Below are 12,080 nucleotides of genomic sequence, written 5' to 3' on the forward strand. Positions count from 1 at the left end.
TTGAAGGGGATTGACACCCCACATGAACAACAATGCCAGCAAATCAGAGCTTCCAGGGACTAAGCCACTACCCAAAGACTATACATGGACTGACCCTGGGCTCCAACCTCATAGGTAGCAATGCATAGCCTAGTAAGAGCACCAGTGGAAGGGGAAGCCTTTGGTCCTGCAAAGACTGAACCCCCAGTGAACGCGATTGTTGGGGGGAGGGTTGAAATGGGGGATGGATAGGGAAGGGAACACCCATATAGAAAGGGGAGAGGGAGGGGCTAGGGGGATGTTGGCCCAGAAACTGGGAAGGGAAATAACAATAGAAATATAAATAAGATATACTCAAGTTAATAAAGATGGAAAAAAAACCCTTAGTGTAATCTACCATATAACAAATCTCAAAGGAAAAAAAAAAACAAAAAATATGATCATTTATTTAGATGCAGAAAATTATTTGTCAAAATAATACATACCTTCTGGGTAAATTATTGGAGAGATCAGGAACTCAAGACCCTTAACTGAACATAATAAAAGTAACATACAGCAGTCCAGTAAAAAACAATGAAAACCTTAAGCAATACCACTAAAATTGCGGACAAGTCAAGCATTTTAACTCTCCCAATACTGATTCAATATAGTACTCAAACTGCTAGTAAGAAACATAAAACAACAAAAAGAGAGCAAGTGGATACAAATTGGCAAAGGAGAAATAAAGGTATCCCTATTTGCAAAGGACATTATAGTATATATTAACAATCCCAGAAACTCTATCAGAGAACTTCTCCAGTTGACAAACCACTTCAGCGAAGTGTCCCAATATAAAATAACCTCAAATAAATTAGTAGCTTTCCATCATAAAAATGATAAACAGGCTGAGAAAGAAGGGAAAAACTCCCTTCACACTAGCCACAAATAATATATTTTTGGGAAATTCTGACCCACAAATTAAAGACCTGTATGACAATAACTTCAAGTTTCACAAGCAAGAAATTGAAAAAAAATCTCAGAAAATTAAGACATCTCTCAAACTCATGGACTGTCAGAATTAACATAATAAAAATGACCATCTGAACAAAGGCAATCTACAGATTCAATTCCATCTCCATTATTTCCCAACAAGGTTCTTCAAAGACATGGAAAAAGAAATTACGAAATTTATTTGGAAAGGCAAAAAAAGAAACACAGAATAGTGTAAATAATTCTTAACAATAAAAGAAGAGTTGGCAAATTACCATCCCTGACATTAAGCTCTAATACAGAGCAATAGTGATAAACACTGAATGGTACAGAGACGTACAGGTTGATCAACAGAATAGAATTGACAACCCAGAAATAAAACCACATACTTATACATACTTGATCTTTGAAACAGAAGCCAAAAATATAAATTGATAAAAGAAAGCACCTTCAATAAATGGTGCTGGTCTAACTGGCCAGCTATATGTATAAAATTGAATATAAACATACATTTGTTACCTTGCACAAAACTCAATTCCAAGTGGATCAAGGCCTCAACCTAAAACCAAATACCCTCAATCTAATAAAAAAAAGATAGTGGAAAAGAGCCTTGAACTCATTGGTACAGGGGGAAATTTCCTAAACAGAACTCCAGTGGCCCATGCTCTAAGGTCAATAATTGTTAAATGGGACCTCAGGAAACTGGAAAGTTTCTGTAACAAAAAGGACATTTTCAGAAAGATGAATCTGAAAACTACAGTTTGGGTAAAATTATTCACTAACTCTGCAACTGAAACAGGTCTAATATAAAAAATATATAAAGAACTAAAGAATCTAGCCAACAAAAAAACCAAACAACCAAATAAAAAAAATGAAGTATAGAAGTAAAATGAAATTTCACAACAGAGTAATCTCGATTGCCTGAGAAACACTTAAAGAAATGAGGAAAGTCCTTAATGATCAGAGAAATGCAAATCAATATGATCCTAAATTCCACCTTACTACAATCAGAATTGCTAATATCAAAACCTCACTGAACACCACATGTTGGCGAGGACGTAAGAATGAGGAACACTGCACCATTGCAAACTGTTACAACTCCGGAAAACAATTTGTAGGTTCTTCAGATAATTGGAAATAGATCTAACTCAAGATGCAAGTTGCAATGCAACTCTTGGGAATATATCCAAAAGATGCTCCACCTTGCCATAAGGACACATGTTCTACTATGTTCATAGTAGCCTTATTTGTGATAGGCAGAAGCTGATAACATCCCAGTGTCACACAACAGAAGAATGGATATATAGCATATTGCTCATTCACACAATAGAATAAAACTCAGCTATTAAGAACAAGGATATCCTGTGTTTGGCCTGAAAGTGGATTGAACTAGAAGATACCATCAATAGTGAGGTAACTGAGACCCCAAAGGACATGTATGGTATGTACTCATTAATAAGTGGATATTAGCCAAAAAAGTCAGTAGAGAATACTCAAGATACAATCCACAGGACTCAAAAACTTCAACAAGCTAAAGGCGCCAAGTGAAGATACCTTAGTCATACTTGGAAGGGAGAGAAGAGCAGTGACAAGTGGGGAGAGAAGGAGGGAACTGGAAGGGAAAGGGGATGGGGGCAGGGAAGAGGGAAACAAGATCTGACATTGGGTGGGGAAAAAGGACCCAAGCCTCGAAAGAATCGAAACAGGAGAGGAAGAGACAGTGGCAGGTCCCTCCAGCTCTATTCTGCACCTGGAACTGGACTGTCAAACAGATTCATGGCATGGATCCAATTCCCCCACAATCACCATTGCAGAGAGACCTGGACCCTCAGAATTCAGGTAATCCTGCGAAATCAGAGAAGACTACACTTTGCCCACATTCCTGACAGAAGAGGTATCTACCTAGTGCCATCTGTGCCCCCCCCCCCTGGGAGCAGGGAACTAGGAGAAGTCACGTGCAGGACCCTTCTGATTCCTGCCTGCGCCATGACTGAAAGACAGTCACCAAGAGTGCCTGCACACCTGAGAGCAGAGGTAAAACCAAATTTTCTGCTCCAAGTGACCTGCCTGGTTGACTCAGGACACAGAAAGACAGAAGTTCTCTGGGACAGGACTCTTCTGGTTTCTGGATGTGCCTGGAACTGAACTGATCCCATCTCACAGCTCCCTGCTTTCATATCATGTGGCAGAGAGAGCAGAACACCCAGAAGTGCGGAACATCCTGAGACCACAGGACAGACACCACTTCTGCCCATCTTTGCCCACACCCCTGACACAAAAGGAAAGTGCATAGTTCCTCAGGACACAGAAATAGAGGATCAGTCAGCAGCAGGTACCTACCATTCAGGGCTGATCCCACAACTGAACTGAACCAGCCAAACTGCTTCCAGCACCCAAATCCCATTGTGGAGAGAGTTGGCCCCTAAGAAATGCAGACACTCATGAGAAATCATAGGAGACTACCCTCTGCCCACATTCCCAACCCATGAGGGAATCAACTAGTACCATTTGCGGCCCCTGGGCACAGGGACCTAGGAGCCGTCAGCAGCAAGACCCTTCCAATTTCTGTCCATGCTTACAGTTGAAAGATATTCACCAGAAGCAGCTACTCTCGAGACCAGAGCACTGGGTTAACAGAAATGCCTGAAAGAAAACAGGAAAACAGGTTTACAGGAGTGCTGACTAGAGGCCTACAGGAGGGTAAAACTACTGTCAGAAACAGCAAGAATGGCTAACCACAGAGACAACCTGATGACTAGAAGCAAGCACAGGAACCTAAGCAACAGAAACCAACACTACTTGGCATCATCAGAACTCAGTTCTCCCACCAAAGCAAATAATGGATATCCAAAACACACTGGGAAAGGAATATTACAATTAAAATCACATTTTATGATAATAATGGAGGACTTTAAGAAGGACATAAATAACTCTCTTAAAGAAATACAGGACAACACAAGTAAACAAGCAGAAACCCTTAAAGAGGAATGGCAAATATCCCTTAAAGAAATACAGGAAAATAAAAACAAATACATGAAGGAATTCAACAAAACCATCCAGGTTTTAATAATGGAAATAAAATCAATAAAGAAAGAACAAAGGGAGACAACCTCAGAGATAGAAAACTTAGTGAAGAGATCAGGAGTGATAGATGCAAGCATAACCAACAGAATACAAGAGAGAATTTTAGGGAAAGAACATACCATAGAAAACATTGACACAACTGTCAAAGAGTGTGAAACACAAAAAGGTCCTAGTCTAAAGTATCCATGAATTTCAGGACACAATTAGAAGATCAAACCTAAGGATAATAGGTATAGAAGAGAGTGAAGACTTTCAACTTAAAGGGCCAGTAAATATCTACAGCAAAATTTTAGAAGAAAACTTTCCTAACCAAAAGAAAGAGATTCCCATAAACGTACAAGAAGCCTACACAACTCCAAATAGATTGAACCAGAAGAGAAATTCCTCACGTCACATAAGAGTCAAAATGCCAAATGCAAAAAATAAAGAATGACTATTAAAAGCAGTAAGGGAAAAACTGACATATACAGTCAGAAATAAAAGAATTACACCAGACTTCTCACCGGAGATTATGAAAGACAATAGATCCTGGGCAGGTGTCATACAGACCCTAAGAGAACACAATGCCAGTCCAGACTACTATATCCAGCAGAACTCTCAATTAACATAGATGGAGAAACCAAGATATTCCATGAAAGAACAAAATTTACACAATTATCTTTTCACAAATACAGCCCTACGAAGGATAATGGAAAATTCCAACATAAGGAGGGAAACTGCATGGTATAAAAAGCAAGAAAGAAATTGCTTTGCAATGAAACCAAAAGAGAGACACACAAACACAATTCCAACTCTAACAATGAAAATAATAAGCGGCAATCACTATTCCTTACAATCGCTCAACATCAATGGACTCAATTCTGCAATAAAAAGGTATAGACTAAGAGATTGAATATGAAAATAGGACCCAGGATTTTGCTGCATATAGGAAACACACCTCGGAGACAAAGACAGATACTACCAGAGTAAAAGCCTGGAAACAAATTTCCAAGCAAAGAGTCTGGAGAAACAAGCTGGAGTAAACATTCTAATATCAAATAAAATTGACGTAAAACCAAATGTCATCAAAAAAGATAAGGAAGGACACTTCTTAATCATCAATGTAAAAATCTCCCATATGAACTGTCAAATCTAAATATCTATGCTCCAAATGCAACAGTACCTACATTTATAAAAGAACCCTTACTAAAGCTTAAATCACACATTGTGCCTCACACAATAATAGTAGGAGATTTCAGCACCCCACTCTCATCAATGGACAGATCATAAAAACAAAAATTAAACAGAGACATAGAGAAGCTAAGAAAGTTTTGAGCCAAATAGATTTAACAGATATTTATAGAACTTTCCATTCTAAAACAAAAAAGATATACCTTCTTCTCAGCACCTTATGATACCTTCTCTAATATTGACTATGTATAATCAGTCACAAAACAGGCCTCAACAGATACAGGAACGTAGAGATAATACTATTCAGTATATCAGATCACCTGGAGCTATGGCTGGTCTTCAATTACAACAATAACAAAGAATGCCCACATACACATGGAAGTTGAACGACGCTCTACTTAATGATTACTTAGTCAAGGAAGAAATGAAGAAAGAGATTAAAGACTTCTTAGAATTTAATGAAAGTGAAGATACAAAATACTGAATCTTATGGAACACAATAAAAGTAATGTTAAGTGGAAAATCCATAGCTCTGGGTGTCTGCAAAAAGAAACAGGAGAGAACATACATCAGCAGTATGACAGCACACCTAAATGCTCTAAAACAAAAATAAACAAATACACTCAAGAGGAGTAGAAGGCAAAAATAATATAACTCAGGGCTGGACCAAGTAGAAACAAAAAGGACTATACAAAGAATCAACAAAACCAGGAGCTGATTTTTGGAAAAATCAACAACATAGATAAACCCCTAGCCAGACTAAGCAGAGGATACAGAGAGTGTATCTAAATTAACAAAATCAGAAATGAAAGGGAAACATAACAACAGAATCTGATCATACTACAAAAGCCTATATTCAAAAAACTGGAGAACCTGGAGGAAATGGGCAATTTTCTAGACAAATAGCAGGTACCAAGTTTAAATCAGGAACAATAAACTATCAGATAAACAACCCCATAACTCCCAAAGAAATAGAAGCAGTTATTAAAAGTCTCCCAACCAAAAAGAGCCCAGGACCAGATTGGTTTAGTGCTGACCTAGGTTCTATCAGACCTTCATAACAGACCTCATAAAAATACTGTTCAGATTATTTTACAGAGTAGAAGCCGACAGAATACTATCAAATTCCTTCTATGAAGCCATAATTACCAAAACCACCAAATAAATACCAAAACCACACAAAGACCAAAGAAAGAGAACTTCAGACCAATTGCCCTTATGAATATTTATGCAAAAGTAGTCAATACAATTCTTGCATACTGAATGCAAGAACACATCATTGTGATCATCCATTATGATCCAGTAGGCTTCATCCCAAGGATTCAGGGATGATTCAATATAGGGAATCCATCAACTTAATCCTGAGTTCAATTCCCAGCACCCATGTGGTCCACTTCATGGAGAGCTGTAATTCAGCTCTGTGTATACTGAACACCTCTGAACTGTACAGGAACCGAACCCACCAACACATTATTAAGGATAAAAATATGTTTAAGGGTACATTTTGTAAGTTAAAATAATGAGATAAGACTATATATGGGCAAATGTTTAACTTAATTTAGATATATCCCTTCACCCTCTGACTCAGTGAACCAACAACATATCAAGTTCATTTAAAAAAGAAGCTGAGCCAGGATTAGTCTAGAGAGTTCAACATCTTTATTCAGAATTTCGTCCAAGATGAATATGATCGTCTTGAGAACATTTTCCTAATAAAGAAAATTGAAAAGAAGTCACAAATGGTGTTCCTAAAAGGTATAGCTGGAATTGGCCAGACTATTCTGTTCAAAAATTTAATGCTTGTCTGGTCAGAAGGCCTGCTTGGTGTTTCAGAACAAATACTTCTATATCTTCTACTTCTGTTTCAAAATATGAAACAATTGAAAATAACAAGACTGTCTGAACTAATCTCCAGACAGTGGCCCAGTCCCTCAGCTCCCAAGGAGGAGATCCTATCCCAAGCTAAGAAAATCATATTTTCTGGGACAGCATACCATGACAGGGACTTCCAGGGGTAGACCAGGATGGAGACATCTCAGAAGTCTGTGACAGCTCCTTGCAAAAAAAGGATGGTGTCTGGGCAGCTGAGAATCAGGAGACAAGTCAGCCCAGGGGAACTTCCATCTGAAATAAGGGACCACCTAAAGTAGGCCAGGATGGGGACATCTCAGTAGCTCATGGCAGCTCTAAGTAAAAAACAGTCATTCCCGTTTCTCCTAACCTTAGCCCTGGACAATGTCTGTATAGATTTTATTTGTGCATGACTGCCTTTCAGTTGGCCTTGGTGTACATAATTATTCAATTATATATGACTTTCCTATTTCTCCTTTTACTCTGGTGAATTTTGTGAAACTAAAAGTTCCTTGATATGATTGTTAAACAATTAAATTTCAGGCACAGCACATCACAGACTTAATGACTGAGGTGCATGCTATGTGTTCTCATCTTGGAAAAACTGTACTAACTGCACAATGGTAGTTCTAGGTTACTTCACTTGCAAAGAAAGTTTGAAGAAATTCTTTGAAAATGAATTGGAGCCAAGGAAAGAAAAACTATTGATGTTATGAAATAAGACTTGAACACTTGAGAGTGGTTCCTGAATAAGCAAGTATAGAATACATAAAATCTTATACTAGTAAAACTAATTCCAAACACTGGGACGCTAAGGAAAGCCATTGTGTGCAATGAACACAAGAAGACAGCTAACAGGATTACTGGATTAAGGGTTAGCTTGATTCCTTCTGGCCATTGCCTGATACTTTTGTCTATGTCATTTATCATTAGAGTTTGTCAAGAAAATGCAAGTAGCTGACCTAAAACTCTGAGCTCTGAAGTATAATAAGTTAAAAGTTAAAGTTTAAATAATGCTAAGTTTACAGTTATTATCATTTTGACCACAGGTGTAGGAATACGAGAAGCTTGAAACTTTGGTGAACAATTATATTTCTTGATTCTTTTTGGGAAGTGGTTATTCTTTTGAATTTGATTTGGCAATGATTATACAATATCTTTTTTCTACCTGCTGGTGGAGTATCAATAATAGGCTGGGACAAGAAAAAGGTGGGAGAGTATGATAAGAACATGAGAAGAGTGAGTGAAGAAAAATGTGACGTGTGAGGAAAAGTGTGTGTGAGGAAAAGGACAGAATGTGAGGTGTGTGGAGAAGTGTGTGGGAGAGTAAAAGGAGACTGCATGTGGTATGTGTGAGATGGGTATGAAGAGTGAGCATGAGAGTGAAAGGGGAATGTATAGAGGTATGTAGAAGTGTGGGAGATTAAAAAAATAGAGTGCACAGAAGAAAAGCAAAATGCACAAGAGAATGCAGAGTGTATGCAGCCTCCAGCTGTGAGTGAGTGAGCAGGAGAGAAAAAAAGCAGAGTGTGAGAGAAGAGAGAAATTTAATACTTGAAAAATTGCCTGTCAGTGTGTACCCAAAAAGTAATGTGTGTATATTTATTGTGTACCTTTCAGATATCCCTGCTTCCAGTTGAGAACTCTCATCTTGTGTCCAGGCTAGACACAGATATTTATTTATTATACACAGTTAAGGAAAGATCTAATGGGATTTCACCAAATAGGAGAACTGTGTAACAATTGCATGGAAGTATATCCAGTAAAAGTATTGTTGAGCAGTTTGCTCAGGAAGAAGAAACTCCACAAATCCTTTCTCCTCATCTCTGCTGCTTTTGAAACTTTTCAGAACTTTAAGGACAGGATTGAGTGCACAAATTTGAAAAAAAAATTTAAGTGTTTAAAGAGAGAAATATTAAGATATATTTCAACAGATTGTTTCAAACAGGAAAATAGTCCAAGAGATCTTCAGTTTGGTAAGAGAAAACAGATAGCTCTTTGCTGTAAATCCGGCCCTATGGTCTGCTGCAGGGTGCCTTAAAAATGAGATAGAGCAGGAAAAAAACCCAGTCCTTATTTGCCAGTGTACCACCTCCCTGTATATGACTCACATCTTCAATTTGTTCATTTTCCAAAATGCCCAATATCGAAGTAAGAAAAGCATGGCTTGTGTTTTCTAGCTGCCAAAGGAATGTGAACTGACATATTTTGTTTTGTGCAGAGGCTCTCAAGAAAAATAGGCTCATGGACTCTGACATCCCCTAAAATGTTGAACATTGGAATACTTGAAAAGAGCAGGGAATCTAAAAGTTCTTACATATTCTTGCACCTGTCTGTCCAGGATTTTTGTGATGCTCTGTTTTATCTTCTATAGACCCGGTGGGATCAGCCTAGTCAGTATGTTCACTGTATAGACATAATTCTGTTTACTTTTCTAAATTAGGTCAAAATACAGTGGATTTTTGGGGTTGTTTCGTTTTAGCCATGTATTGTAACAAGAAAAACTAGAGGCATTTTTTGGCTACCAGTTGTCTCAGCAATTAAGGAAAGAATTATTTGACTGGCTGGAAATCCTATGTGACACCAAAGACCCTAAATTAAAAATAAATAGCATGAAGTTCTTTTACTGTCTGTGTGAGATGGAAGAGAATGTCTTTGTACAGTCAGCAATAAACTCTGTTGAACAGATTGACATTGTGGCTAAGGATTATTCTGATCTTTTTTTGCCACCTACTGGTGAAACTATGGTTCTGTACTGAACGACATCCATTTCAATCCAAAATGAATGAAGAGCTAGACCAGATTGTACATGTAACTTTTTACTATTGTAACTTTTGGCCTCGTTTTCAAAATTTGTCCCTGTGTATTTGTGACTTATAAAAACAGATTCAAAACTCACCCTTACTGGTTCACAATGGCAAGTGTTAAGCCTAGAAACCACAAACACACAAACACACAACAACAACAACAAAAACAGACTCAAGATGTTGTCTGTGTGCATATTTTTGTATATGTGTGTGTGTGTGCATGAGTGTAAACACACACATAGAAGTGAAAAAACAAATTCAAATATTTTGATGATAGTTTCCACTTCTTTAAGATTCATTTTTATTATGTATGTATGTGACTACAACTTAAATATTGATACATGTGGAAATGTCCTCAGTGGTGAAAGGAGTCAGCAGATCCCCCGGATGTATAAATAAATAGCTGTATGTTCTGAGATCCAAATTTTTCATATCATGAGTACTCTAAAACTAACTACTAAACTATCTCCACTCTGATAGATGCCATCTGGTGCCCAAATTGACCCTTTAAAAAATATGCTATTCGATCTTATTAATACTTAATTTGTTAATGGTTTCGAGACAGGATCTCACTATATAGCTGTGGTAAGTCTAAAATTCTGATATTCATCTGCTGGTCTCCAGAGTACTGAAATTAAAGACACTTGCTCCATGCCTGAATATGTTTCTTAATTGTTAGTTATGCACATGTATTAATAGTATCACATCAATTCATATATACAGAGGCCCAGAAAGTAGTTCAGTTCACAGAGTATTGTCTACTAGAAACATCCTGAATTCATTCCAAAGCATCCTATACAATCGAGTATAGTTGTGCATGCCTGTAATTCAACTTCCCAGATAGTGGAACCAGATCAGAAACTGAGGATCATCATTGTCTATATAGCAATTGTAGAACAGGCCTGCACTTTATAACACAGTGTATATAAGGAGTATAAAATATTACATAAATGGTGCCATGTATGGAGGTATCATGCTTACAACACCAGCCCTCAGGGAACTGAGGATAGAAGTTCTCTGAGAATGTTAAATTAGTCAGGGCTGAGTAGTAAGTGGCTTCCAGGTGAATCTGGTATAAAGAATGAGATTATATCAAAAAAATACTTGAACAACAAAAATGTGGATAATTTATGTTCACTTGATTGTTTTCCAATTGTGAGGATATAGTACAGGTCCTCATCTATACTAGGCTACTATGTTACAGAAATTGCAACCCACAATTTCTCCCCCATCCTTTGGGGACAGGCAGAATCCCACTAACTTGCCACATATCTCGCATTGAACCTCAAATATGAATTGACCTTAGCTGGCTAACCTTTTTCAGTATGAAGAGTCAGATTGCTAGATTTATGTGCTGTGAATGGCTTGACTTAACTTTATGTAAATGAGTAGAATCTGAAAGTGCTGGTGGGATTTATCACCTATTTAGTTTTATTTCATGGGATTAAATGCTTTTGTCCACATGTTTTCATGTACTTGTTCTGCATACAGTGACCATGGCAGAGATATAGGGATGTCAGATATCTGTGAAATTGGAGTTGAGGATGGTTGTGAGCCTGCATATTCATGGTGGAAATGAACTCAGGTCTTCTGGGAGATGAGCAAATGATCTTAACCAGTGAGGAATCTCTCCAGCTTGAATTAATTTTCTAACAGTGGAATGAATTCATTTCTCTTCTGTTACAGGGATAAGCTCCTCTCTTCTTGCATCTTATGTGCACTGCATTTGTAGTAAATGAGGGCATACACACACTCCAAATGAAAGGCACTAATTTTAATGAACCAGTCTTTCCAATCTTATATAAATATCGGAAGAACTCCAGGTGCATCCTTAAAATATTGTGTAAGTTAAAATTCAACTTTGATTTACTCATACCATGGAAGTAACAGACTAGTCTTCCCATCATTTTTGAGCTAACTCCATGACGTCTTATATAGTCTAAAGTAGATTTTCACTGCTTTGTAACACTAATGTCTGTTATCAACTGTTTTTCATTTTGAAAAACATTATGCATTACCATATGTATATAATTTATCACATGCATTATAGGATGAAAAGAGCATGTATAGGTCTCTGCTTTCTAGGAGCTAATAGCTTCCTCATATCACAGGCAACCTTGCCTCCACAAATTTCTCAAAGTTCTACATGGAAGAGAAGAACCACCCACTTTGAGAACCAGTGAGCTGTGTCACTGGGTTACAAAATGAGAGTCATTATGG

The 12,080-nt window shown here is 37.5% G+C and overlaps 1 pseudogene; it reads left to right on the forward strand.

The window, feature by feature from the left end:
• The window catches only part of Nlrp4b-ps2 (NLR family, pyrin domain containing 4B, pseudogene 2), a 45,564-nt pseudogene extending 35,752 nt beyond the window's left edge, over window positions 1–9,812 (forward strand).
• Window positions 9,813–12,080: the final 2,268 nt, after the last annotated feature.

Source organism: Rattus norvegicus, chromosome 1 (assembly GCF_036323735.1).
Source record: "Rattus norvegicus strain BN/NHsdMcwi chromosome 1, GRCr8, whole genome shotgun sequence".
Classification (NCBI taxonomy): domain Eukaryota; kingdom Metazoa; phylum Chordata; class Mammalia; order Rodentia; family Muridae; genus Rattus; species Rattus norvegicus.